This window comes from Anolis carolinensis, chromosome 4 (assembly GCF_035594765.1).
Source record: "Anolis carolinensis isolate JA03-04 chromosome 4, rAnoCar3.1.pri, whole genome shotgun sequence".
Taxonomy (NCBI): Eukaryota; Metazoa; Chordata; class Lepidosauria; order Squamata; family Dactyloidae; genus Anolis; species Anolis carolinensis.
Genome location: NC_085844.1, coordinates 93,154,167 through 93,181,790, shown reverse-complemented (window position 1 = coordinate 93,181,790; position 27,624 = coordinate 93,154,167). Strand labels below are relative to the sequence as shown.

At 40.1% G+C, this 27,624-nt stretch overlaps 1 long non-coding RNA gene across 2 annotated transcripts in view; it reads right to left on the bottom strand.

Annotated features, from left to right (window-relative positions):
• LOC134299016 (uncharacterized) overlaps positions 1-27,624 on the bottom strand; it is a 74,001-nt gene that overhangs the window by 11,731 nt on the left and 34,646 nt on the right. Inside the window, exons 3-4 of one of the 2 annotated variants that reach the window (XR_010006178.1) lie at positions 14,626-14,746; positions 13,302-13,592 (exon numbers count right to left, since the gene is read on the bottom strand). This is a non-coding gene — a long non-coding RNA (uncharacterized LOC134299016). Of the gene's footprint in view, positions 1-13,301; positions 13,593-14,625; positions 14,747-27,624 lie in introns of those variants that run through there. The other variant, XR_010006177.1, reaches the window with a different exon arrangement.

Below are 27,624 nucleotides of genomic sequence, written 5' to 3'. Positions count from 1 at the left end.
TGTGAGGGGAAGTCATAGGGAGGAGGGAGCAAGTTTGTTTTTTGCTGCCTTGGAGACTAAGATGTGGAACAATTATTTATTTATTTATTTATTTATTACATGCATTTATACCCCGCCCTTCTCCCTGAAGGGACTCAGAGCGGCTTACATTCTGCCACGAAGGCCATCAACAAATATACTATAAAACAAAACATGATAAAAACATGATAAAAGTATATAAAAATTAAAATGCTGCAAGGCAGCGATATTGCACCATCCTCAGTCAACAATGGCTTCAAACTACAGGAAAGTAGATTCCACCTAAACATTAGGAAGAATTTCCTAACAGTGAGAGCTGTACGGCAGTGGAACTCTCTGCCCCAGAGTGTGGTGGAGGCTCCTTCCTTGGAGGCTTTTAAGCAGAGGCTGGATGGCCATCTGTCGGGGGTGCTTTGAATGTGATTTTCCTGCTTCTTGGCAGGGGGTTGGACTGGATGGCCCGTGAGGTCTCTTCCAACTCTATGATTCTATGAGTGTTATAAGATGTCTATTCAGTTCAAACAGGGCCACTGGCTTTTGACCTAATCACATGGGGCTTTTCCCCCATCCTAGGATGCTGCCAAGCTACAGCCAGGATGGAGCCTGATGGAGACCATCACCTGATGTAGGGCTACTTTCAGTGGGCCTCTATCCCAGCTCCATCTCAGCAGTGTGTTCAGAGGCTGCCCTGAGAACAACTCATGTTCTCATTCAAGAAGCTGGTGACAGTGTGGGACAAAGCCGGGGACAGACGTAAAATGGCTGGTGGTGGTAAGGGGATGATATGGGGCGCTACCTGATAGTTTCCCCTACTATCCCCCAGCTCATAGACCTCCGTCTGATGAGGTCCTTTGTCAACATCTTTCATGAACAGAACATGCACACTACAACTTACAGTATATACTTGTGTATAAGTCAAGGGCAGGTTTGGGGGCAAAATTATGGATTTTGATATGACCCGTGGTTAAATCAAGGGCTGTTCTATGGAGAGGAGAAAGTACAAACATTATTCTGAAATGGCTGCCACCACCATTTTCCCACCCAGGCATTCAAAAAGTCCAGAATGGGCAATGGTGAAGACAGTAAAGGGCTGGTGCTTATTTTAGGTTCTGCCAAGAGAATCAAAGCTTTTACCTTTTACCACTCTACTCAGAGAAGGGGGTGATTCCATTAAAAGAAAAGAGTTGAAGTACAGTAAGGACACTCACCTGTAGATTAGTTGACTCGTTTTTTTGGGTTAATTTTGACTAAAATTTCTAGACATTTCTAGACCTAGATTTTCTTTAGTGAACTCTCCTTATCTTGACTCTCTTAAAATAACACTCTGAGGTAGGTCAGCTGCGGGGGCTGAAATTTGGACCTGAGAGCTGTGGCATTTAAAGGCATGATTCATGTGCAGCTCTTTGCATTTTCTTATTCAGAATGCAAAGTCTGCACACCTTGTTCCAAGGGATCCACTCTTCATTCCTGTCATATCCAGCACTATTTCCATTGAAATGATTTCAGGAAATTAAAATCGCAATGGTTGGGTGCTGCCTCTGTTCTCTGAGCATTTTCAAAGACTTCACAGATTCACTTCCACCAGGGACATGCAATTTCTCCTATTATTTTAATGACACTGGATGTGGTTACATTCTTTTGCGACTACCTCCACACATACCTGCATACACCTCATCTCTCTATTTCTCAAATGTCCTTTGTTAGTATTGTTGAATACTTCTTAATTTTAATGCTTTGATACCACATAATAGTTACTGTTAACCTTGACCAAAGAATGATACATTCTTTCTACCTAAGACGGTCATCCTTTTCCACTAAACATGGAGCTTTTGGTGGGAGGCAGGTGGAGAAGTGAGGGAAGAAGAGGACACCCCTGGTCAACTAGATCAGCTCTAATGATCAATATGGTCATTGACATTGCAACCAGCTAGTAATCCCATCTAAAGTTCTTACATCACACACTACAGGACAGTATGTGTAACCAGAGCCGGTCCAACAATGAGGTGAATTAAACGGTCACTTCGGGCGCCAAACATACGGGGGTGCAGTCGAGACTGTTTTTTCTGTTGATTTATTGTAAAACATGATGTTTTGGTGCTTAATTTGTAAAATCTTAATGTAATAGGCTTTCCCTTAATCCCTCCTTATTATCCAACATTTTCGCTTATCCAACGCTTTTTTTTTCAGTGATTGTTTTGGGGGGGGGGGAGGCACCAAAATTCTGTTCACCTACACTTGAAAAATACCTAGGGCCGGCTCTGTGTGTAACCAGTCAAAAGAAGATTTTTAGATTTAGTTTCATGTATACACAAAAGTGGGCAGACGGAATCATCATCATGTGTAATAAAATATACATGATGCAATGCATGTCAAAGCAGAACATGTATTTGTGCATCTAGAGCAGTGATGGCCAACCTATGACACGCGTGTCAGCACTGACACACCTAGCCATTTTTGCTGACAAGCTGCCACATGCAGATTGATTGGATGACTAATGTCTTTTGTGGCCAAATTTGGTGTGATTTGGTCCAGTGGTTTTGTTGTTTACCCCATGGGAATTATGCACATTACATATATATATATATATATATATATATATATATATATATATATTTGGCGAAGTGCATTAAAGCGCTGAGCTGCTGAACTTGCAGACCGAAAGGTCCCAGGTTCAAATCCCAGGAGCGGAGTGAGCACCCACTGTTAGCTCCAGCTCATGCCAACCTAGCAGTTTGAAAGCATGCCAATGTGAGTATATCAATAGGTACCTCTCCGGCAGGAAGATAACAGCGCTCCATGCAGTCATGCCAGCCACATGACCTTGGAGGTGTCTACGGACAACACCGGCTCTTTGGCTTAGAAATGGAGATGACCACCAACCCCTAGAGTCAGACATGACTGGACTTAACGTCAGGGGAAACCTTTACCTTCATATATATATATATATATATATATATATATATATATATATATATATTCTATTATTATTGTAGTATATTATTACATTATTACTATTATATTATTATTATATTATTCATTATTCATGACTACATTGAAACTACAATAGAGAGAAATCAGCATGGAAACTGCAAGAGGTACCATAGATTGTTGTACATGGAAATAATTGTAGTAAATAGTTTTTGATTTATTAAATACAGTTATATATTACAATTATATATTTTTGTTATTTAAACTATATATATTGTGAAATTATGGGTTTTTTCTTGAAGTGACACACCACCCAAGTCATGCTAGGTTTTTTGGTGAATTTTGACACACCAAATGCAAAAGCTTGCCCATCATTGATCTAGAGATTCGTGATCATATTCTAGTTCCTCATTTCTTATCTCCTGTGCTAGAATAACTTGGCTTTTAGAAGTTGCAGCAGACATCCCCACATGTATTACTTGACATTGCTGGTTGCTTGGCGACAGGAGGGCAGAAAGGCAGCAGTTATAGAGTGTGGGTTTAAAAATTGTTTGCTCTTCTGGAAGGGTCAACCAGGAAGTAGGTTAAGATGAGACAGGATATTTCACTTCCCTAAGAAAGGGTCAAAACCAAACAGCCAATCAATGGTGTTCACAGAAGATAATTGTGGGATGAAGGCATCTATTCAGAGAACATAGATAATCAGTCGCTAGGAGAGGAAATGCAGAATGAAAAGGATTAAAGCAAACTGAAGTGATATAAGACACAAATATATAAGATACAAACAAGCTAGTCAAATGTGGGCTAGGCAAAACTACTGTTAGGTGGATCTGTAATTGGTTAAGTGAATGGACCCAAAGGGTGCTCACCAATACGTCTTCTTCATTTTGGAAAGAAGTCATGAGTGGAGTGCCACAGGGTTCCGTCCTGGGCCCGGTTCTGTTTAACATCTTTATTAATGACTTAGATGAAGGGTTAGAAGGCACGATCATCAAGTTTGCAGACAACACCAAATTGGGAGGGATAGCCAATACTCCAGAAGACAGGAGCAGAATCCAAAATGATCGTAACAGATTAGAGAGATGGACTGAAACTAACAAAATGAAGTTCAATAGGGACAAATGCAAGATACTCCACTTAGGCAGAAAAAATGAAATGCAAAGATACAGAATGGAGGACACCTGGCTCGACAGCAGTACGTGTGAAAAAGATCTTGGAATCCTCATAAACATGAGCCTACAATGTGATGCGGAGGCGAAAAAAAGCCACTGGGATTTTGGCCTGCATCAATAGGAGTATAGTGTCTAGATCCAGGGAAGTCATGCTTCCCCTCTATTCTGCCTTGGTCAGACCACACCTGGAATACTTTGTGTCCAATTCTGGGCACCGCAGTTGAAGGGAGATGTTGACAAGCTGGAAAGTGTCCAGAGTAGGGCGACTAAAATGATTAAGGGACTGGAGAACAAGCCCTATGAGGAGCGGCTTAAAGAGCTGGGCATGTTTAGCCTGCAGAAGGGAAGGCTGAGAGGAGACATGTTGGCCATGTATGTGAGGGGAAGTCATAGGGAGAAGGGAGCAAACTTATTTTCTGCTGCGCTAGAGACTAGGATGCAGTCCAGAGTGTGGTTGAGCAAATTTAAGATATGAATGATTTTTAAAGTCTCACATGGCAAATGCTAGAAATTTAGAATCTAAAGGAAATTAGAAGGAAAATGCAATTTCATGGGATAGAAATTTTATTTGAGGCAATATCCTCATTCCTAGAATCATAGAATCATAGAATAGTAGAGTTGGAAGAGACCTCATGGGCCATCTAGTCCAACCCCCTGCCAAGAAGCAGGAAATCGCATTCAAAGCACCCCCGACAGATGGCCATCCAGCCTCTGTTTAAAAGCCTCCAAAGAAGGAGCCTCCACCACAGCCTGGGGGAGAGAGTTCCACTGACAAAGAGCCCTCACAGTGAGGAAGTTCTTCCTGATGTTCAGGTGGAATCTCCTTTCCTGTAGTTTGAAGCCATTGTTCCATGTCCTAGTCTCCAGGGCAGCAGAAAACAAGCTTGTTCCCTCCTCCCTATGACTTCCCCTCACATATTTATACATAACTATCATGTCTCCTCTCAGCCTTCTCTTCTGCAGGCTAAACATGCCCAGCTCTTTAAGCCGCTCCTCATAGGGCTTGTTCTCCAGTCCGTTAATAATTTTAGTTGCCCTTTCCAGCTTGTCAACATCTCCCTTCAACTGTGGTGCCCAGAATTGGACACAGTATTCCAGGTGTGGTCTGACCAAGGCAGAATAGAGGGGTAGCATAACTTCCCTGGATCTACATACTATTCCCCTATTTATGCAGGCCAGAATCCCATTGGCTTTTTTAGCAGCCGCATCACATTGTAGGCTCATATTTAACTTGTTGTCCACGAGGATGCCAAGATCTTTTTCACATGTACTGCTGTCATGCCAGGCATCGTCCCCCATTCTGTATCTTTGCATTCCATTTTTTCTACCGAAGTGAAGTATCTTGCATTTGTCCCTGTTGAACTTCATTTTGTTAGTTTCAGCCCATCTCTCTAGTCTGTCAAGATCGTTTTGAATTCTGCTCCTGTCTTCTGGAGTGTTAGCTATCCCTCCCAGTTTGGTGTCATCTGCAAACTTGATGATCGTGCCTTCTAATCCTTCGTCTAAGTCGTTAATAAAGATATTGAACAGAACCGGGCCCAGGACAGAACCCTGTGGCACTCCACTCATCACTTCTTTCCAAGATGAAGACGACGCATTGGTGAGCACCCTTTGGGTTCGTTCACTTAGCCAATTACAAATCCACCTAACCGTAGTTTTCCTCCAGCCTATTTCCATAGCTCCATTCATTGGAGGGGCAGTCTTTGAATTCTGGGCTGCATTCCTAAAGTCCAGCTCTAGCTCTCTCATTGTGACAAATGTGAGGGAATAATAATAATAATAATAATAATAATAATAATAATAATAATATACTTTTCTTATATTCTGCTCTATCTCTTTGAGCGGACTCAGGGAGGATTACAGAACACATACACGGCAAACATTCAGTGTCGTTATACAATTAACAAGGACAGACAATACATAAACAGAGGTATAGGCTTTTCCCGTCTTTTTCCATCTCTGGCATCTGGAGGCTGTGCTTGACTCTGGCCATAGGGTGGTGCTGTCACTCCATCTTCCATGCCGTGGAGCTTTTTGTTCTTTGCAAACGTCCTCTTGATCGAATTGAAGACATGTTGATATAGGCGCCTTTTATTACCTTCCTGCTAAGCAGTATCTATTTATCTACTCACAATTGCTGTTTTAGCCTGCTAGGTGAACAGAAGCTGGGCTGATGGCGGATGAAATTATAATTTGGAGGATGAAAGAAAATTAATCTTCTAAGAGAGCTTGGAATAGTTATTTTTAACTACAACTCCCAGAATCCTCTACGAAGTCATGCTGGCTGGGGAATTTTGCAATCTGCAATCCTCCAAAAGTATCTTTTTCAAGCTCTTTGTTATATTGATGCAGTCTCTGGATATAACTCCCAAATACAGATCTCTAGTTATACTTTTAATCCAGTTCCATCGATTCCCTCCCTAAGCTGAACGGAGAACATCATGCTGAGCCAATCTCATCTCAAAGGCTTTTGAGTGAAAAAAAAGATCATTCATTAATGAGAAATAGTTATTGATAGCTCTTCTCCACCTCACAGAATATTTCAAAGTCAAACAAATTGAAACATGAAGTTTCCATGTAGGATTTTCCTGCTCAGTTTGTCAACTCCATCTTTAGGGAAATTTATTATATATCTTGACAGCTGCAAATGTACAGCTCTGTTTTGAAAAAAGAAAATGTTCTAGTCGGTCACTTTTGACATTGGAAAAATAGTGTGAAATACCTCACTTTTTGATGGATAAGTGACATGTTTAAAACACACACAACTAAGTGCGATTGAAGTCTTAGAGGACACAAAATCTGGAAGCTGGACCAGAAATGTGTTGAACTTTTCCCACCATGAGAACAGTAAGAGAAAACTGCAAGCAGATTAAATTAAATCAATTACCACCTAACCAAACCAGCTAAAAACAATATCATGAAAGGAAGAATTCCACCATGTTCAGTCACTGCAAAATAAAGTAATCAGGACTTGATTAATACATTCTTGGGAGCAATTCAACATAAACTTATGCTGCAAATGAGTTTTGGTACCTTTACACAACAAATCAAACTTACAAGGATGGATGAAATAAATAAGCTAACTTGTTTTCTAAAGGTACAGAACCTCCATTTGTATATGGGACTGAGTCCTATGAGACTAGGTGGTATTTTAAAAAAGCTTATATACATATATACACATTAATTTGATGTTAACACTTTCAAATTAATTAACTTCACAGTTCTGTTTTGTTTGAAACATTTTATGTTTATCATTGCTGTGTTAAAAGAAAAAGGGCATTAACACACACAAGCTGTTATCCCACAGCATTCCGACAACATAAGATAGTGACTTCTTACCATCATGATGACAACCAATATGACTCAGACGTTGGCATTGAGCAAGCGCAATGCTTCACAGCAGTGCTAAGCTTTACCTCCAAGTCAGCGCCATAACTCTGCATTCCTACTGTACATTCCCTCTTTGTTGTTTTCTTTTGATTTCTTTTGACTCAAGGTAGTGCTTCACAACTGAAAAAATATTATTCCTTTAGGGGAAATAAGCTGATGCCAACACATATGCCGGGTGACCTCATTGTGACTGATAAGTCCTAGCTTCAGCAGAAGTGGTGGATAGACAACAAGTATCACACAATGTCGTGCTGATTCACCATCTCCGTGCAATAAAGTCCAAAATTGCCATAGTTAACAGGACTTACAACAACCCAATGGGATAATCACAAACTGAAGAATAAATTGTTTGATGGTGAGACATATTCTGGACAGGTAGAGATCAAGATGTTTTTCCCATTGTCAATATTGGAATGTACTTACCTAAGCCCACTATGGCAATGCATATTTGGTATCTCTATTTGCATCATCAGTTCTCAGAGCTTCAGCAACTCTTGCTGCACTGGAAGCATTACTTATATCTGCATAAAAACTGAAACCAGTAATTCTAGTTTATATACGTTTGTTAGAAAGTACCAAATTTGATATTGGTTGAGATGAGAACTGAGTGGAATGCAGAATAATCTAATTTTGTGCAAATCAAGAAATGGAAAACAGCCCTGACTTTAATTTCTAAACTTTCTTTGTCTGAGAGATCCATGCAATGAAATGAATTTATGGCGTACAACAGTTAGGGGAAGGTTTGGGATTGTGAACACAATCCAGTTTTAATATAATATGTAAAGAGCTATCCATGGTGCTGAACCATTCCATTAACTGTGTGAGGTAGGCTCATTCTATAGTAGATTTTCATTTACTTGCAAGGGAAAAGACTATACAGTACACTGTAAAGTGTACTTTAACCCTAATTTATGCTATTTCCAAAAAATGTTTATTTCAGTGTTTCCTTTAAGGGGGTTATCAGGCTAACTATCCAATTTGAAGGTCATACAATTTTGAACTTTACTCTCTAAAGTGTGTGTTTCTGTCTTTTTGAGCAGCCAGAGTGCATTTTTAAATGTTATAAGTATACACACTGGGCAGGAGACTATATTGCTGCACAGTTAATAAATAATATTGAATTCTGAAAAACAGAACTGTGGTCCTGCAAGAAACATTCTGGATCTCTAAAATATCTCACATTAATGAAATTTCTCTTTTCTTGCCCCAGAACTCTGGCAATAATGCCAGCTGGTTATTTCCAAAGTCAGTAGTAATTGTTTTCTATGAATGCAACTAAAACAACTCCTTGAAGGGTTCTTCTTTTCTGAAACAACTTCACTTATTGCACTTGTTGCCATTGTCCTGATTTAAAATTACTTCCTGGTGGTGAAGTTAAATAATTTTAGACTCTGTACTTATTTCCTGAACCCCCACCATTCTCCCTCTCCCTACCTAGGGACCTTATCAAATGGTCTTCAGGCTCTGTTTCCATGTGCTTGGAAAATGGAGCCACACAGGAGTCCCATGTGGGGCTCCATTTTCTAAGCACATGGAAACAGAGCTTAGCAGCCATCTTCAGAAGTCAGGTGTTACTCGACTCCAAGCATCAAAAAGTAGAGGAAGGCATGGTAAGTATGTGGGATGGTTGGCTATGCCAGAAGCTGGGGAAAGACAGTAGGAAATGGGTTAACATGGTTCCCTCTGCTTTCCCCATTTCCACCCCCACCCCTTGTTTGATGAGGTCATTACTGGTAATATGATTTAGGATTTCAAAATGTGGTAAGATAATCCCAAGGCATTCATAGAATCATAGAATCATAGAATAGTAGAGTTGGAAGAGACCACATGGGCCATCCAGTCGAACCCCCTGCAAGCAGCAGGAAATTCTCATTCAAAGCACCCCCAACAGATGACCATCCAGCCTCTGCTTAAAAGCCTCCAAGGAAGGAGCCTCCACCACACTCCGGGGCAGAGAGTTCCACTGCCAAACAGCTCTCACAGTAGGAAGTTCTTCCTGATGTTCAGGTGGAATCTCCTTTCCTGTAGTTTGAAGCCATTGTTCCGTGTCCTAGTCTGCAGGGCAGCAGCAAACAAGCTTGCTTCCTCCTCCCTATGACTTCCCCTCACATATTTGTACATGGCTATCATGTCTCCTCTCAGCCTTCTCTTCTGCAGGCTAAACATGCCCAGTTCTTTAAGCCGCTCCTCATAGGGTTTGTTCTCCAGACCCTTGATCATTTTAGTCACCCTCCTCTGGACGCTTTCCAGCTTGTCAACATCTCCCTTCAATTGTGGTGCCCAGAATTGGACACAGTATTCCAGGTGTGGTCTGACCAAGGCGGAATAGAGGGGTAGCATGACTTCCCTGGATCAAGACTCTATACCCCTATTGATGCAGGCCAGAATCCCATTGGCTTTTTTCGCCGCCACATCACATTGTAGGCTCATGTTTAACTTGTTGTCCACAAGGACTCCAGATCTTTTTCACACGTACTGCTGTCGAGCCAGGCGTCCCCCATTCTGTATCTTTGCATTTCATTTTTTCTGCCGAAATAAAGTATCTTGCATTTGTCCCTATTGAACTTCATTTTGTTAGTTTCGGCCCATCTCTCTAGTCTGTCAAGATCGTTTTGAATTCTGCTCCTTTCTTCTGGAGTGTTAGCTATCCCTCCCAGTTTGGTGTCATCTGCAAACTTGATGATCGTGCCTTCTAACCCTTCGTCTAAGTCGTTAATAAAGATGTTGAACAGAACCGGGCCCAGGACGGAGCCCTGTGGCACTCCATTCTCCGCATATCCTGGTCATTTTCAAATAAAACGGCAAATTGGCTTTATGCCATATACATATAACACAGTTCTATTTTATGTCTTAGGTTACAACATAGCAGTGTCTCTCCTGTATTATTATGACTTTTTGTGGAAACAAAGGTGATCTCCTGGCATTAATAAACGGAAACTATAACAAAGTACCACAAAGCAAGTGGCTGCAATGTTATCATAGAATATACGCCAGGATAAGTGTAACAGCTAAATCTAACTGATAATGTCTGCTGCAAACCTTATAACTGATTTTACAATTTAGGAATGGGGTGTGTGTGTGTGTGTGTGTGTGTGTGTGTGTGTGTGTCAAATAGACTTGTTCATTTCAGATGAATCGCTATCTATTTCTGCTTGACGGTTACCAGAAGCCCCCCATATTCGTTTTCCAGCGCCTTCTGAAAATGGGCGTGCTGCCGAATGGGCATTGGCAGCAATGGGAACTTAAGCTCCCGTTTCCCCTGGGAGCCTTTCCCTTCTTCCCTTAAGGCTGCCTGGGTATCAGCAAAGGGTTAAGAAAGCATCATATCCAGCCCATTATGGGGGGTACTTCTCATAGGCTCCCCTTCCATATCCTTCATTAAGAGCTGGATTTTAAAAAGCATCAGAATTACCACTCTTTCTCACAGAAACATCAGAGGCACTCCAAGTGGCCTGCTACTGGTCAAAGGACATTTAGTATAATGCCAAGTTTTTTTTTTAACTCTGTTTGTGTTTGCAAATATATTACAACTTGTACCCTCAGTTTGCTTCTGACACAATTAATAAATAAATACCACCCTTTCTGGATCCTTTCCCTTCTTTCCCTCCTCCTTCCTTTTCCGGAAGAGGAGACTGGGTTTAATGTTTCTTAAAGCTGTTCAACTCTGGAGGAGAGGCAGGCATATGTGCTTTCTCTCCCAGCACCAGCACTGCATGCCACACGGCTTTCCAAGGCATTTTAAGGAGGCCCAGGGAAGGAAGAATGATGACCTGGAGCTCAGTGGAGCTATCCTCCCTGGACTACCTTAAAAATCCCTTCTTTTGCCTGCAATCACCTTTCTGCTTGAGGTTTTGTTTCCTTAAAGCTGTTTCTACTTTCTTTCTTTATTTGTTTATTTTAAACATTAATATTCCACCCTTCTCACCCCAAAAAGGACTGGAGGCAGAGCACAACATATATATGGCAAACATTCAATGCCGGAACATAAAATAAACTACCGTGCCGTATTGCGTTCCTAACTAGAAACGGGCAAAAGTCCACTAAGCACAAGGGCCTGGATTCTGAAAATGAATCTCTAGCTGAAAACAATTGTATTCAAATTGGGAACGGGCCTATCTCATTTTATCCCATCCGAAACCACTCAACCCCTTTGGGCAAGGAGGGCCGATCGGAAAGCGACCTCAATTGGTCTATCAGCGTCCCTTTTGCTGTACCTTGGTTTCAAAATGGCACAGAAATTACTAAAGCAACAGTTGAGGGACATTGCCCTGGGAGAGCTCAGAGCTCGCTCAGATTCACCATGTTCCCCTAGGGTCCTGAACTTTCCATACACTGTGCCATTTAAGTTATGTAATTATCTTACAGTCTCACAGAAGCGAGACTAAATGTACTTCCACCAGAGCTGCTAAATGGCAGACTATCTGGTATCCCCTACTCCCAAAGATTATGTCTGTGCGGTGGAAATGAAATAGAATCATTAGAACACATCTTGTTGCAGTGCCATTATTACTCAGCCCAGTTAGGTTAACTCATACACTCAATCCTGACCCGATTGTCTGACCATACCCCGCAAGGGAAGGTCAGATATCTTATGGAGGATAAGCTCCACGAGGTGATCCTCATGGTGACAAAGTTCCTTGCAGTGGCATTAAAGGCTGAGAAAGAGCCTAGTCTCCAATCAAGGCATTACCTGACTTTGTGTAGTATGTGTCTGTTTAGCACATTTCCCCAGTTTTGAATGTTCTATAAATTCCTGTATGTTATCCACTTAACAGCTGTGGGTCCATGGACCATAATAAAGTTTAAGTAAATAAACTATAAATATACATAGACACTAAAAACAATTATCTCCACTTTGAAATCTGTTGTTTAAATACCATCTCAGATCAGCCATACTGAATCTGGTCAGCAGGGTGAAGATTCCTATTGTTGCCTTATTGCACTGTCTACTTTCTACTCTAGAGGAAAAGTAGGCTCCTCTTTTTGTTTGCTGGGTTTACTATTATTATTATCAGTCAGTCAGTCAGTAGCCTTTATTTCGGTCAACAAACCATTGGCTAGGATCAAGTTATAGTACTGATGTAGTACAGATCAAGTACAGATGGAATACAGCATTTGAGTAATTTATGACAATTGCATTTGACTTATGGTTAATAATATACTGAGGGGTTTTGAGTATAAAAAGACTGTGAAGATCTTAGCAGAGCGAATTAGTGACATAGACAAACAAACCTCAATGACTCAGGCGCGCTCCACATGCTCCCCATTGACTCTAGGCCTAACATTTAATTCTATGGGAGGTGCTAAATATCTAGAAAACTTAAATATATCAAAGTTTCACCTTGCTTTTAGCTGGGCCAGATTCAATGCACTCAAATCAGCCATACTAGAGGGTAGATACAAAGGCACTAAATACGAATGCAGAGCATGCCCTTGCGGGGAGGGAAATGTCGAAACTGTTATACATGTACTTTTTATTTGTACAATTTACAAAGATGATAGATTAAGGTTAATATCACCTCTACTCACTAAATGGCCAGGAAGAACCTTAAATTGGTACCGCAGTTATTTACTGTCTGACTTTGACAAAAGGATAACGGAGCAGGTGGCTAAATTTCTTCATGAAAAATCTGTAAGTGTTGAGAGTATAACAAAGAATATCTAGGGGACAGTTTACTAATCTGCAAACAGTTTTTGTTTTAGATTATAAAGTTAGTCAAATAGCCAATAGAGATTGTACATACCTGTTATTATTATTATCAATTATTATCTTTTAGAAATATTTTCTGAAGGAGAGGAAGAGAAGGAGAAAAAGAAGTTAAAAGAGTAACTCTCCAAGCCCCCAAACACGCATGCACGTGCACACCCCACCCACTGTTGGGGACACTGTCTGGGGTTCCCAACTCCCAGTCAGTCCCACTAAATAAAAATAATCAGGAAAATAAAGGAAAATAAAAAAATATTCAACTGTGATGTCAAATAGGGGAGGAGGCGCCAAGATCAGCTCCCGCTTATTTTGTTGCGGGCGGGTTTTCATACCGGGAGGGTCCTTGCTGTTATGGGCTGCCGAAGGCACCAAAGGTACTGGAAGAAAACAAATTTGTGCACAAATCTAGTGTCAAATATTAAATAGCGAGTCTTCCCTGGCAGTTAACAGTATGGGTGGCACTATGTTAGGGGTCAAAATAATTAATTCCATGCATTTGTATTCAAAGGAGAGGCCAGAGGTGTCAATATGAGGCAATTGTTTTCAGTGGCAGCTCTACATCAGATGCTTATTTCCACTGCTGTTATGTGAGCTGTATCAAGTCTGGTTCCTTGATAAGAACATTTATCTGCAGAATACCACTGAGAGCCATCGGCTGAATAGAAATTTAAAAGGTCTCAGGAAAATTGGTTTGTAATGTATGTATGACTTGATACAGCATAAATCTATTATATGCACGAACACATCCATTTATTTTTACATTATTTTGGGAGTGTGTTCTGTCTACTATTAATTATGTGACTCTCATATTTTGTTTCAACAACAATGAAATAATAAAATCAATATTAAATGGATTTATCTCCCATCCCAGTCTCCCCTTGTCATCTGCAGTAATATAAATAAATATGTTATTTGCAGCTGAATTAATTTATTTAGTGGAACACCTTCTTTGATACTTGAGTAGGATTTGTTTCTAAGAATGCCAAACAATGTGGATCTAAAGGCCCTCCCATATAGACATATAACCCAGAATATCAAGGCAAAAAAATCTCACAATATCTATTTTGAACTGAGTTATCTGAATCCACACTGTCATATATCCCAGTTCAAAACAGATAATGTGGGGTTTTATTCAGTGGTGTGTAAGAGAACTACAGTGTTCCCTCGCTACTTCGTGGTTTGCTTTTCACGGAGAGGAGGAGACAGAGATGCTACTTGCCAACGTGAGATTGTAAACAACACTCGATTGGTTGATAAAGACTTAAAATCATGTATAACTACTAAAATAATGTATAAATATTAAAATAAATATAGCATCCCTACTTCGTGGATTTTCACTTTTTCCGGGTGGTCCTGGAACCCGGAATAAGTGAGGGAACACTGTGTTCGGTTCAAGCACATCTCCTTTACCTGTATCTAAGGATGCCATTCCACCAGTGTGTATCCTGATTTTCATGATATCATCATCATCATTATTATCATCGTCATCGTTGTCATCATCTCACTATTTCTGGTTTGGAATTCAAGGTAGCTAGCAGAAAAATAAAGTAATAATTAAAAATCACAAATTAAAAAAGCTAAAGTGATTAAACTTTCAAAAAAATTAAAAGGAGTTAAAAACATAAACCATTAAAAAGTAACAGCATAACAAAGTATCATTTTTTTAAAAAAATCTAGCACTAATGGATTTTATCCATTGACCTTTAACATTCTATCTCTAATTTATTTTAATGGGAAATATCAATCCAGGCTTGGAAAAACTAGATTAATGTAGTGGTTTGTGCACTGAGCTACAACTCTAGACTGCCAGTAGGTTTAGTAGTTAAAAACACTATTGAAATGCAACACATTGTGATAATTAAGTAGAGCAAGGAGAAAATACCCATGGGCCTCCAGATTTTATTAAACTACAGATACGATCACCCCTTGCCATCGGCTATGCTGGGTAAGCGTAGTAAAAGTTGTGGTCTAGCAGTAATTCACCAAAGCTATATCGGAGATTGTACATAGGGGGTGGGACCTCAATGGACATTTCTCTGACATCTTAACATGTTAGCCCCAGCTCCTGCCAACCTAGCAGTTCGAAAACATGCAAATGTGAGTAGATCAATAGGTACTGCTATGGGTCTATTTAAAGTATACTTGACAGAAAGGCAGAGCAGTGCAGAACAATCAGAAATTGCCAGTGCCAGTTCCTCACTGGTCCTGGAGGGGCTAGCATCCACAACCTCATTGGAGGAGGCATGGGTCTGCTTCTTCCTCTGAGCCAATCAGAGGCGAGGCAGGAAATTTAATTAACTGTCATTCATACATGTGAAGTCTTGTGTCTGTTTGTGAGTCCTTCCTAGAGATTGAGTGTGTCTGGGTGGGATGTGGTTTGATGGGTGGTTGATGGGTCCTGATGGTCCAATGCCAGCTAGATAAAGTAGGTGCGGGTTGATAGACAAAAGGTGTTTAAGTCACAGTTATATACAATGGAGGATTCACAGAGGAGGTCGGGATATGTGTTATAAGTCAAGCAATGTGCCCAGGATAAAGTTTTAGATAAAACTAGCCAAAGGTTGGAAACCTTTGTGTCTCTTCATGAGAAAACCATTATGGGTCCTGGGATTTTTCCAAGATATTTTGAAAGGATTTTGATAATTATGAAGCGTAAGGTGCGATGGGGAACATTCTAAAAAAGATCTGAGGGAGATTCATGAAAGGCTACCAGAAGGCAAGGAAAAATCCAATGTGTGCTGGCTTTATGTCTCAAGGCAGCCATGGGTAATTATTCATAATTTGGGGTCTGTGGGTTCCATGACACTTTTTTTTAGGTAAAGGTAAAGGTTTTCCCTGACGTTAAGTCCAGTCGTGACCGACTCTGGGGGGTTGGTGATCATCTCCATTTCTAAGCCGAAGAGCCGGCGTTGTCCGTAGACACCTCCAAGGTCATGTGGCCGGCATGACTGCATAGAGTGCCGTTACTTTCCCGTTGGAGTGGTACCTATTGATCTACTCACATTTGCATGTTTTCGAACTGCTAGGTTGGCAGGAGCTGGGCCTAACAGCGGGCGCTCATTCCGCTGCCAGGATTTGAACCTGCGACCTTTCGGTCTGCAAGTTCAGCAGCTTAGCGCTTTAACACACTGCACCACCACCAGGGGCCCCAACACTTTTTTTACATACCTAATATTGTCAAGACTTGCTTTGTGTGTCTTTTTCAACACACTTTCTGTCACATCACTATAGCAGAAAAAGTGAATGCATGCTATTGCTAAGAGCCCTGCCAAAAAAAAAAATCGCTCACTTAAAAAAATGATGTATACTTGGAATGGCACATAATGATAACTTACAATCTGGTGTCTCATTCAAACATCTCCTGCTGGCATTGAAGTCAACATTCCACACAGCTTCACAGAATGGGAAATAATTACATTTCTTCTATTAACCACATATGACCTTATTTAGCTTTCCAAGCTGTCACTCTCCACACTGGAAGCAAGATAATTTTCAAGTATAGAGTTAAGAAGGAATGTTTCGTGCCAGGCAAAGGACATATCCATTACCCCAGCTTCATGCAGCTTTCAGGTCCATTAGGCAGAGAGTACAAGCTTGATTATTCTCATTTTTAAAAAAAAGTAAAGAAAAGGAGGAGGCAGAAAATGAAAGCAAATTGTTCCGGGCCGGGGAGGGGGGGAGAGGATATCTGGAGAAAAATTGGTGAACACCCACGCAAACCCTGCACACACTCATGTGCGAGTGTATGCACACACATGCCTAGCTTGTTACTCAATTTTTCAGATTAAAGGGATTGGATTATTAGAAACTGCTGAGAGAAGAGACAGAGGGGTAGTGTGTATGGTCTATTACCTCTTTTGAGAGATAATACTGACATTGCCTTGCTAAAGTCAGTGAAATACACAGGTTTAGCACAGCAAAATACATGGGCTTAGCACTGCAGGTTAAATTGCCAAGCTGCAGAAAATCCTGCCAATTGAAAGATTGGCAGTTCAAGCCCAGGTCGGAGTGAGCACCCGCCATCAGCCTCAGCTCCCTGCTCACCTAGCAGATCAAAAACAGAAATATGAGTAGATAAATAGATACCGTTTAAGCAGGGAGGTAATAAAGGTGCCCATAAGAACATGCCAACGATTCAATTGGGAGGGCACCTAAGGATGACAGAGCTCCTTGGCATGGAAGGTGAAGCAACAGCACCCCCACCCCCACCCCCATGGCCGGAGTCAAGCACAGCCTCCAGATGCTGGAAATGGAAAAGATGGGGAAAGCCTTTACCTCTGTTTATGTATTGTCTGTCCTTGTTAATTGTATAATGGCATTGAATGTTTGCCGTATATGTATTCTGTAATCCACCCTGAGTCCTCTCAGGGAGATAGAGCAGAATATAAATAAAGTATATAGTGTTTCCTCGCTACTTCGTGGTTCACTTTTCGCTCCCTCGCTGTTTTCAATTAATATTAATGTACACATTTATCACTGTATTTTTGCTGTTTCGCGGGTTTTTGCAGTGTGTAAAGGGTTTTGGAAGGGGGGGGGGAAGGGAGAAATAAAGGGAGAGGGGAGGGTTGGAAATAAAAAAGGATTATTTAGCTTCCATTCTTCTTCTCTGCCGGCATACTGTATATTGTAACGGCTAAAATAAAGTACAGACTGCACTGTAGTAAGTGGTCTGTGGTTTGCTGTCTTCCACACATAGAATAAATGTAGTGTCCCTACTTCACGGATTTTCACTTATTGCAGGTGGTCCTGGAATGTAACCCTCGCAATAAGAGAGGGAACACTGTATTATTATTAATCCAGAATCCAATCTTTCCAGCAGAGGGAAACAGGATTATTTCAAGAAATGACGCCCATTGCTGGGGTTTTTCAGTGTTGTGATGTACTAACTTCCATCATCTTTCAACACTGCTCATGTTGAGTAGCAAGTGCAATTGATCAACAACATCTAGGGACCCAAGGTTAAAAACTAGTGATCCCCAGCATCAATTTAGGAACCATGGTAAATAGCTGTTGTCACCAGGGCAGAGCCGGCCCTAGGTATTTTTCAAGTGTAGGCAAACAGAATTCCCCCCCCCCCAACCAATCACTGAAAAATAAAAGCATTGGATAAGCCAAAATGTTGGATAATAGGGAGGGATTAAGGAAAAGCCTATTAAACATCAAATTACATTAAGATTTTACAAATTAAGCACCAAAACATAATGTTTTACAAGAAATCAACAGAAAAAGCAGTCTCAACTGCGCCCCCGTATGTTTTGCTCCCGAAGCGACCGCTTAATTCTCCTCATTGTTGGACCGGCTCTGCACCAGGGTCAAAGCCAGAAAAAAAAATTCGGGGGGGGGGGGGGGTGGTTGAAACTTTTTTTTAGCGAATCATGAAGAGTAGTTCCATAACATAAAATAATTTAGAAATCAGGCTTCGTCGATAAACTTCATTGGACACTCATAGGAATTTGGTTAACCAGTTAAAATTCATGAGTAAACCAGGTTTTTTTTAATCTGAAAAACCCTACACCCCACTCCACCCCCCACCCCCCACCCCCAGCTACAGCCCTGGTTGTCACACCTATCTATAAACATGTCTGAATGGTCTAACTTAAGTTTCAATTCTGATCTTCAAATGGCACAAAAAGCATCCTCCATTGTTCCACCATTCATTAGATATAAATCCAGACTTTCCCGAAGAATTATCAGATAAAACAAACAGCCTATGGCCAGCTATATGAGTAGGCTCAGATATCAAACTAACACTTTTCTATGGGGCCATTATCAGGGCCAGTCCTACTATAGATGTGAAGCCAACACTTCAGGCAGCCCATTTTAGATGTCATAAAAGAGCAGCATATTTTTATATTATTGTATCTGTTGATATTTTGTTATCCCTACTGCAAGGGTTGTAGGGGTGCTCTACCAAAATAATTTGCCATTTTGGGATACTATTCACCTTAATCTGAGCAAAGTGTTTGAGGCACCACACAGTTCTGCCTCAGACAGCAAGAGTTTATCTTTATAGATCTCTTTCTTGTAAGATGCACTTGAATCAAGAATACCAGGGACAAATAAATAATTTACCTCGGGACAGAACCTCTACTTAGTTCATTTGTAGGCACAACAACAATAATCGTGAATCAGAAATACGTCTGAAAATATACTATTCTGAAATTTAGTACCACGCCTTGTGAGAATTACACTCCTAGCACTTTGTTACTGCAAGTCCTTATAACTACAAATAGGACACAAAGTCAGTGCTATTAAAATGCAGCAAGATTTGGAGTAAAATCATAATCAAAGTATCTGGCATAAAGGCCGTTTCTGATTAAATAAACATTTTATAGCCCCCCCGGTTGCACCGTGGGTTAAACCACTGAGCTCCTGAACTTGCCGACCAAAAGATCAGCAGTTCGAATCCAGAGAGTAGAGTGAGCTCCCGCTGTCAGCTCCAGTTTCTGCCAACCGAGCAGTTCGAAAATATGCAAATGTGAGTGAATCAACTGCTCCGGCTGGAAGGTAATGGTGCTAAAGGCAGTCATGCTGACACATGACCTAGGAGATGTCTACGGACAACGCCGGCTCTTCAGCTTAGAAATGGAGATGGGCACCAACCCCCAGAGTCGGACATAACTAGACTTAATGTCAGGGGGAAACCTTTACCTTTACCTTTATAGTAAACACTTTGTAATAATTTCAATGTAATAAGCAAGGGAATATCTGATATACCTATACATATAAAAATTCTATGCTAAATTGTTATGGGCCCCTAAAGAAATCCTGGGAAGTGCAGTTTAGTGTAAGTGCTAACATTTTGTTACAACTACTCCATCCAACAAAAATTCAATTTGCAGGGTTTTACAGAGTAATGCAAAAACTCTTAAATCTACAAGGCCCCAGCATGCTGATATGAAAAGCACTATATGAACAAGCCAAATTAATAGCATGGTGTACAGAAGGATCATACAATCATTGCTGCACATCCAACACTACTTTTGAATTCATTTCAAACACCACCTGTCACTTACCCCTATAATAAAGCAGGAACAAAGAGACGGAGAGGAGTGGGAACAGCACAGATCCTCCACTGTCAGGGAAAGCATACTTTTAATTACTTTTAATTATAGCAAGCTTTGAGTTGGCTCTGTACAATGCACCTTTTTAAGCTTCACAGGGACATTATTGGAGAATATTTCTACCATAGGGAACAGAGTTTCCTTTTGAAATGTAGGCAAATATCAAATTATCAGTTAGGAACACTTCCAGTTGTACCACTATAGTTCCAGAAATGGGTTGTCTTAACTGATTTAGCCTTGATGGAAGTAGGCACATGATCCTTCGGTACTCTGCCTGAAGAATCCAGAGTCCAGTATGAGATCATTGCAGAAACTTTTTGTTTTATAATAACACTTGATCTTAGCCAAAAGACTGAGAAGCAAAACCTAAAGTAGGATCTTTTATAATGGTGTAGCATTTTAATTTGTATCCTAACCCAATGTTAATATTGTACTGATATGGATGGATGATTTCAAGGTGGGATTCTATACTGGTCCCTGACTGTAAATAAATATATCTGATTTGTTTTATAATTGTAAGAATAACCACCCAAAAATTGCACCCAGAACAGAAGGTCTCCTATAGAAAGCCAAGAGAATTTATGTTGGGGACCTGCTGCTACCCATGGCAGATTATGTCCACTAACTTGAGTTAGTCTATGAGTTATCAGAAATGGAGCCAAATGTATTTTGGCTGTGGCACTGGCTGGTGAGCAGCCTGATGTAATAAATCACTCTGACCATGAGGTCATGAGTTCGAGGCCAGCCCATGGCAGGGTGAGTACCCGTCAATTAAAAAAAATAAAAAATAGCCCCTGCTCGTTGCTGATCTAGCAACTCGAAAGATAGTTGCATCTATCAAGTAGGACATAAGGTACCACTTATAAAGTGGGGAGGCAAATTTAACTAATTTACGACGTTGGAATGAGGAAGTGCCGTCACAGTGGATGATGAAGTAGCTGCTCCCCCCTGTGGCCAGAATCAAACATCCCCTCAGGAGAAGGTTAAATTGCCTCTGCGTCTGTCTCTGTCTTGATTCTATGTGTATATGGGCTTTGAATGTTTGCCCTATATGTATATAATGTGATCCACCCTGAGTCTCCTTCGAGGTGAGAAGGGCAGAATATAAATACTGTAAATAAATAAATAAATAAATATTTTCTACTAGCTTGGGTACCCGGCGTTGCCCGAGTTATTTGAAAAAGTCAATTATTTTTATTTTACAAAATGCATAAGGCTGTAGGTGAACTAAAGCTCACAGGTTAAACCGCTAAAACTCCATCAGTATTTAGTTTGTCATGTTGGGCAAGTTTGCTCAAGATGCATAGTCAGTGGGGTTCAGTGGGCTGTCTGGCTACAGGGTAAACTACAATTCCCACGATGGTGAGTCAGTCCCCCAAGCCCCTACTGTAGGTTCAGTTGGTCTTGGGGTTCTGTTTGCCAAGTTTGGTCCTGGGTTATTGTCAGTGGGGGTCAAAGTGTCTCTAGATGTAGGTGAATTGCAACACCCAAATGTCAAGGTCAATTCCCCCCAAACCCTTCCAGTATTCAAATTTGGGCATATCAGGTACCGTGTTTCCCCTAAAATAAGACCTCCCCAAAAAATAAGACCTAGTAGGGGTTTGGGGGGGATTGCCAAATATAAGGCCTCCCCTGAAAGTAAGACCTAGCAACTAAGGCTGCAGCAGAGTTCCATTGGGAAGCATGGCTGCAGGGCTAAAGCAGCACTCATACACACCGGAGGGAGGGAGAGACGCGGCTAGAAGAACCTTCCGTGGCTGCTGCTGCGCTGCCGTTTCTTCCTTCCGAGACAAGGCTCCGTCCTGGCCATGCTCCCTTCGCCAGGGCAAGGGAGGGTGGGAGGGAAGGAAGAGGGCTTTCCACTCATCCTGCTCCTTCTGCTTCTTAAAGGTACAGGACGCATAGGGATTCTCCTCTCGTCCTTATTCCTATCCTATGCCATGAAACTTATTATTTTATACTATTATTCTTTTACCATATTATTATCATCATATTCTGTTCCTATTATTATATCCCATTATTATATTATCCTATTAATATATTTTATATCATTATATTATATTATATTTTTCTATTATTATATCATTATATTATTATTCTATTATTATTCTATTATATTTTCATATTATTATATTATTATTCTGTTATTATTATATTCCATTTTATATTATCCTATTAATATATTTTATATCATTCTATTCCATTCTATTATTCTATTCTATTATCCTATTATTATTATATTATTATGCTATTCTGTTATTATATCCCATTATTATATTATCCTATTAATACCATATTATTATCATATTCTGTTATTATTATATCCTATTATTATATTATCTCATTAATGCATTGTATCTCATTATATTATTATTATATTATCATATTATTATTATAGTATATAATATCATTCATCATTCATGACTACATTGAAACTAGAATAGAGAGAAATCAGCGTGGAAACCTTGTGAAACCTAAACTGCAAGAGGTACCATAGATTGTTGTACATGTAAATAATGGTAGTAACAAGAAATTCTTGATAGGATTCATAGATTGTCTGGTTATGCTGGTTTGTGATGACAACTACTTTACAGTATATAATAAATGTTCATTTTGTTGTTCAACAATAAATGTGAGCTCTTCTTCATGGAAAAATAAGACATCCCCTGAAAATAAGACCTAGTGCATCTTTGGGAGCAAAAATTAATATAAGACCCTGTCTTATTTTTGGGGAAACAGGGTATGTGTGCCAAGTTTAGTCCAGATCCATCATTGGTTTTGTTCACAGTGCTCTCTGGATATAGGTGAACTACAACTCCTATAAATCAAGGTCAATTCCCCACCCCAAACCTGTTCATGGGGGTTTAGGTCCAGGTCCATTGTCAGTGGGGGTCACAATGTTGTGTCTTGATGCAGCATGAACTACAACTTCCATCATGTTGAGTCAGTCCCCCAAACCCCTCCAGTATGTTCAGTTGCTGATCAATTCCTCTGTTTGCTGTGTGCCATAGAAAAGAGTAGGAAAGGGTTATGGGTGAGGTAGTGGGTGGGTCATGCAAATTCCACACCAATAAAGAGAGTAAGAAACACTGGGGTGTCTGTGATGGAGGAAAACTAGAAAATCTAGGATGAAATTGTCCCTATATGAATGTCTTCACTTGGGTGGTGGACAGTATGGTGTTGGTGGAGGACACTGCCAGGGGTCTTGGACATGTTTATGGCACTCACTATAACCTGCAATGTCATTGGAGGGAGTGCCATTGGTGTCTCCTGAGTGGTGGGAGCTATAATTGTTTGTGGAGGCAGAAACTTGTCTGGGTAAATGGGCAGCCCAGCCACACACACATACATATTTTCACTTTTATTATGTGTATAGATTTCTGACCAACATGCAAATTTACCTTCAAAACTGGGCATCCCCTTTTCTAGGATTTTAACTGTTGTTATAAGGGAATTTCTTGATTTCTGTTGGAATTAATTCTGCTGATCAGCAACTTGCAGTGAAGAAAAGCATGACATCGAGCACATTTTTGCTTGGTTTCTTTTTGTTAACATTACATTTTTTTTCCTCCACCTTCAAACCATTGCCAGTGAAATCACAAAGGGGAATTTAAGACACCTGCAGAGACTGTGTATTGTTTGCCCACTTAATTGCTGGAAATAAGCTAACTCACTTGGGAAAACCTATTGGCTCTGTCTGTATACAGAACAGCCAAGGAGAGAACAAGAACTTGTAAATATTGCTTGGCAAGAAATATATATGTAAACATTAATTCTATTACATTGCAAGCCAGCCAGCACAAATCAACGCAATCTCTCAACTCCAATTTTAAATGCACTCCATTCATAGATCGGTTGTTTAGGTAATTAATTCAATGTGCAGTTTTGATACTAGGTTCAGAAAACCTGAAATCCGAATGAAAATGCAATACTAAAATAACCAACAGGCAATGGGAGCAGGAGAGATCATAAAATAACTACCTGTAGGGAGATTGTTTTTCAAAGAGTGAATGTGTCATGTCCAACTATAACTAGCCTGAAAGTGTTTCACTTGAATTGGGATGAGTCAACCAAAATTCAACTTGAGTGAATAAAGGTTTCCCATACAGTTGTTTTTGGTTTTTTTAGATAAAAACTGCACAACCAATAGTTCACAGATTTGAGGCTGCGCAACCCCTCAATTGCACCGGTCAGGGAGAAGCCTTTTGTTGTTCTCAACTAGTTCATCATTTTTGAAGGGACAATTTCCCAGGCGGAAATACTCCCTTTTTTACAGATTGGATGATATCTTTGCCATCTTCAATCCATCAGGTTGCACAGTTAATTTTCATGGATCAACTATTACTCGCTTTGATTGCCAAAATCTCCATGCCATCATGCATTGTGGGTCTTCCATTTGCAATAGTCCTTTTCCTATATATAGAACATTCTTCTTTCTTCAGCTTTTTTTTCTAGCTCAAACACTTATTTTTATTACAGAAGTACTTTGGGCCAATGCAGAATGTCAGCTTTCCAACTCAGACACTCCTATTTATCACACCTCCTGTATCTGCTTCACTAGGAGTTCATTTACATTGTAGAATTAATGCAGTCTGATATCACTTTAACTGCCATGGCTCAGTGCTATGGAATCTTTGGAGTTGTATATTGGTGAGGCACAAGTTGTTGGAAATAGCAACCTCCCAAGCCACTCACTATTTATTTGTTAATGTATATATTTGGTAACCTGTATTCTATATGTATATTGATTTGACTCTTTGGTGTGGGAGGAGTTATAGACATGTAATTATACTGAGCATGTGCAGACTCAAGACTCCATTTTGTGCTCAGTATCTCTTTGGACTTCAATGGGAGCAGATGTCTTGCATCAGACCTCAGAGGAGGTGAATGCATACAAGTTGCTGTTTGGACTTTAGTGGAGAAGTCAGTTTAGAGACTTCAATATTTGCTTATGGACTTCAGTGAGTACAGCTATACTAAAGACTATGGACTATTGATAAAAACTGATACCCTGTGTTCTCAACATAGAGAAGAACTATCCTATCTGTAACTGAACTTTATTAAGAAATGTGCCTGTATGGTGAATTAATACAAGATATTTTTGAAAGAAGACTTTGGTTTTTTTATCTCTGAGTGCATATTTTAACTAAGAGGTTTAAAGGGAGTATATATCTTTTGGGCAATTATAACAGCAAACTACCATCCTCTGCTAACCCTATCTATCTATCTATCTATCTATCTATCTATCTATCTATCTATCTATCTATATATATATATATATTAGTGGCATGTCTTTAACCTTGGCAGTCTAAAGACATGATTCTACAGTCTAACAGCTGAAGTTACCTGTGTGCTATTACATTAATGCTTGTGATCGCTTGTTAAAAGAGTTGACTTCTAACAAGGCTATGCTTTTTTGTGACTAGTGGTTTTCCAAAGGTGGTCTCCACATATTCATGGAGATTCACATTTGCCAAAAGGCTATGTGCCCATAGACCGGGTGAAGTTATGTTCCAATAGCTTATGCAATAAGTTACGTTTTGCAATAGGTTATGGGGTGTCCAATACGAGCAGTGTTTGGCAGAGAAAGCCAAAACTACAGCTCCATGATTCCATAGCATTGACCCATGGCAGTGAAAACGGTGCTGAAATGCACTAATTCTACAGTGTAGGTGTGTCCAAGGTCAATGATCTGTCGAAATTCAGAAAAATCTAATGAGTACTAGGCAGCCTATGCAGGAAGAATCTTTTGATGAGGAAGGAAACATCACAGCTTCCTATAACAGGATGGAATAATATTGTGTTGTGTCAACTGAAGAGAGATTTTATCAAGGTTTTCATAGAACTAATAGCTTATGCTGCTCCTTCATTGGCTTTTAATAGCGATTAGATTGGGAGCAAATGGAAACTGTTGGGGAGCTGGAATGTTTCCAGAAAAAAAGGCACTTTGCAGTTGGCTAGGATTTTTTAAAATACATTTTCCTTATTTAGGGGGAAAGTGACATAGTTTCTGCAGCTCATGGAGCTCTTTGTTTGATCTGCAAGGGCAGTATTCATACTTGTAAATAAAAACCAAACCTGATGCTTGAGGGATTCTGATAGTTGTCGTTCCAAGAAATAACATTTCTTACCTCTGTTAATTATTACGAAAGCAGCAGAAGTTGTTCTTACTCTTTCATGGCAAGGATCTGAACTTATAAAAGATTACTCTTGCAATTGTCTAAATCCTGTGGAAGTGCAGAACTGCAAATGTACATGTTATTTCTAAAGATCAGGAAAAAGAGAAAACTCTGACCTATCAGTTAATGTTTTCTTTTATTGTTTGTTGGTTCAAAGTCTGTTGTTTTTGCAAAACATTTTCAAGTCATTTCTTGGCAGTGATTTTGTTTTTATGTTTTTAAGTACCTTTGTTTCTGTGGATGAAAGCATTTGTAAATATTTTTGAACTGGGAATGTCCCAACTCCACAGAATGAGAGGCTGGGAGTCTAATTTCAACAGCAGAAGCAAGAGATGAAGACAGAATCTTCCCACCCTTGGCCTATCTCACTGTTACTTTTATTTCTAAATGTTCATTTCTGATGAGATCCAATGGCAAAACAGAAGTTAACTGGCTGAAAAGAGGGTGAGTATGGCCTAAATAATAAGATAGTTCCATGTACAGAAACTGTCCAGTATGACAGCCAGATTTTGTTTCTGTAATAACAACAGAAATGTGTGCTCTACTATACCTTTCCATTGTTCCAATTTGGCAAGAACACTCCTTATTAATTTTCTATTGTCTAATTTTTTGAGTGGCTTTAAAAATATCCCAATTTCTCTCTCCTTCTCCTTGATTTCTTGAAAGTGCAAAAATAGTAAAAGTAAAGATTTTCCCCTGACATTAAGTCTAGTCGTGTCTGGCTCTAAAGGTTGGTGCTCATCTCCATCTGTAAGCCAAAGAGCTTCTGTAGACATCTTCAAGGTTATGTGGCCGGCATGACTGCGCAGAGCACCATTACCTTCCCGCCAGATCTGTACCTGTTGATCTACTCACATTTGCATGTTTTCGAACTGCTAGGTAGGTTAGCAGAAGCTGGGGCTAACCGCAGGAACTCATCCCGCTCCCCGGATTTAAACCGCCAACTTTTCAATCAGCAAGTTCAGCAGCTCAGTGGTTTAAACCGCTGCACCATCAGTGGTGCCTTAAATCAACTTAGTAATGTGTATAGAAGAGGAGACAAAATCTTGCTCTTCTGGGGCTCAGGCAAAAGCAAACTGTAGCATCATCTCCTAGCTTGTGTGTTCCTTCTCGTGAAAAACCTTTCTATGTTGACCACATTCCGATGTTGCTTAGGCACATATATC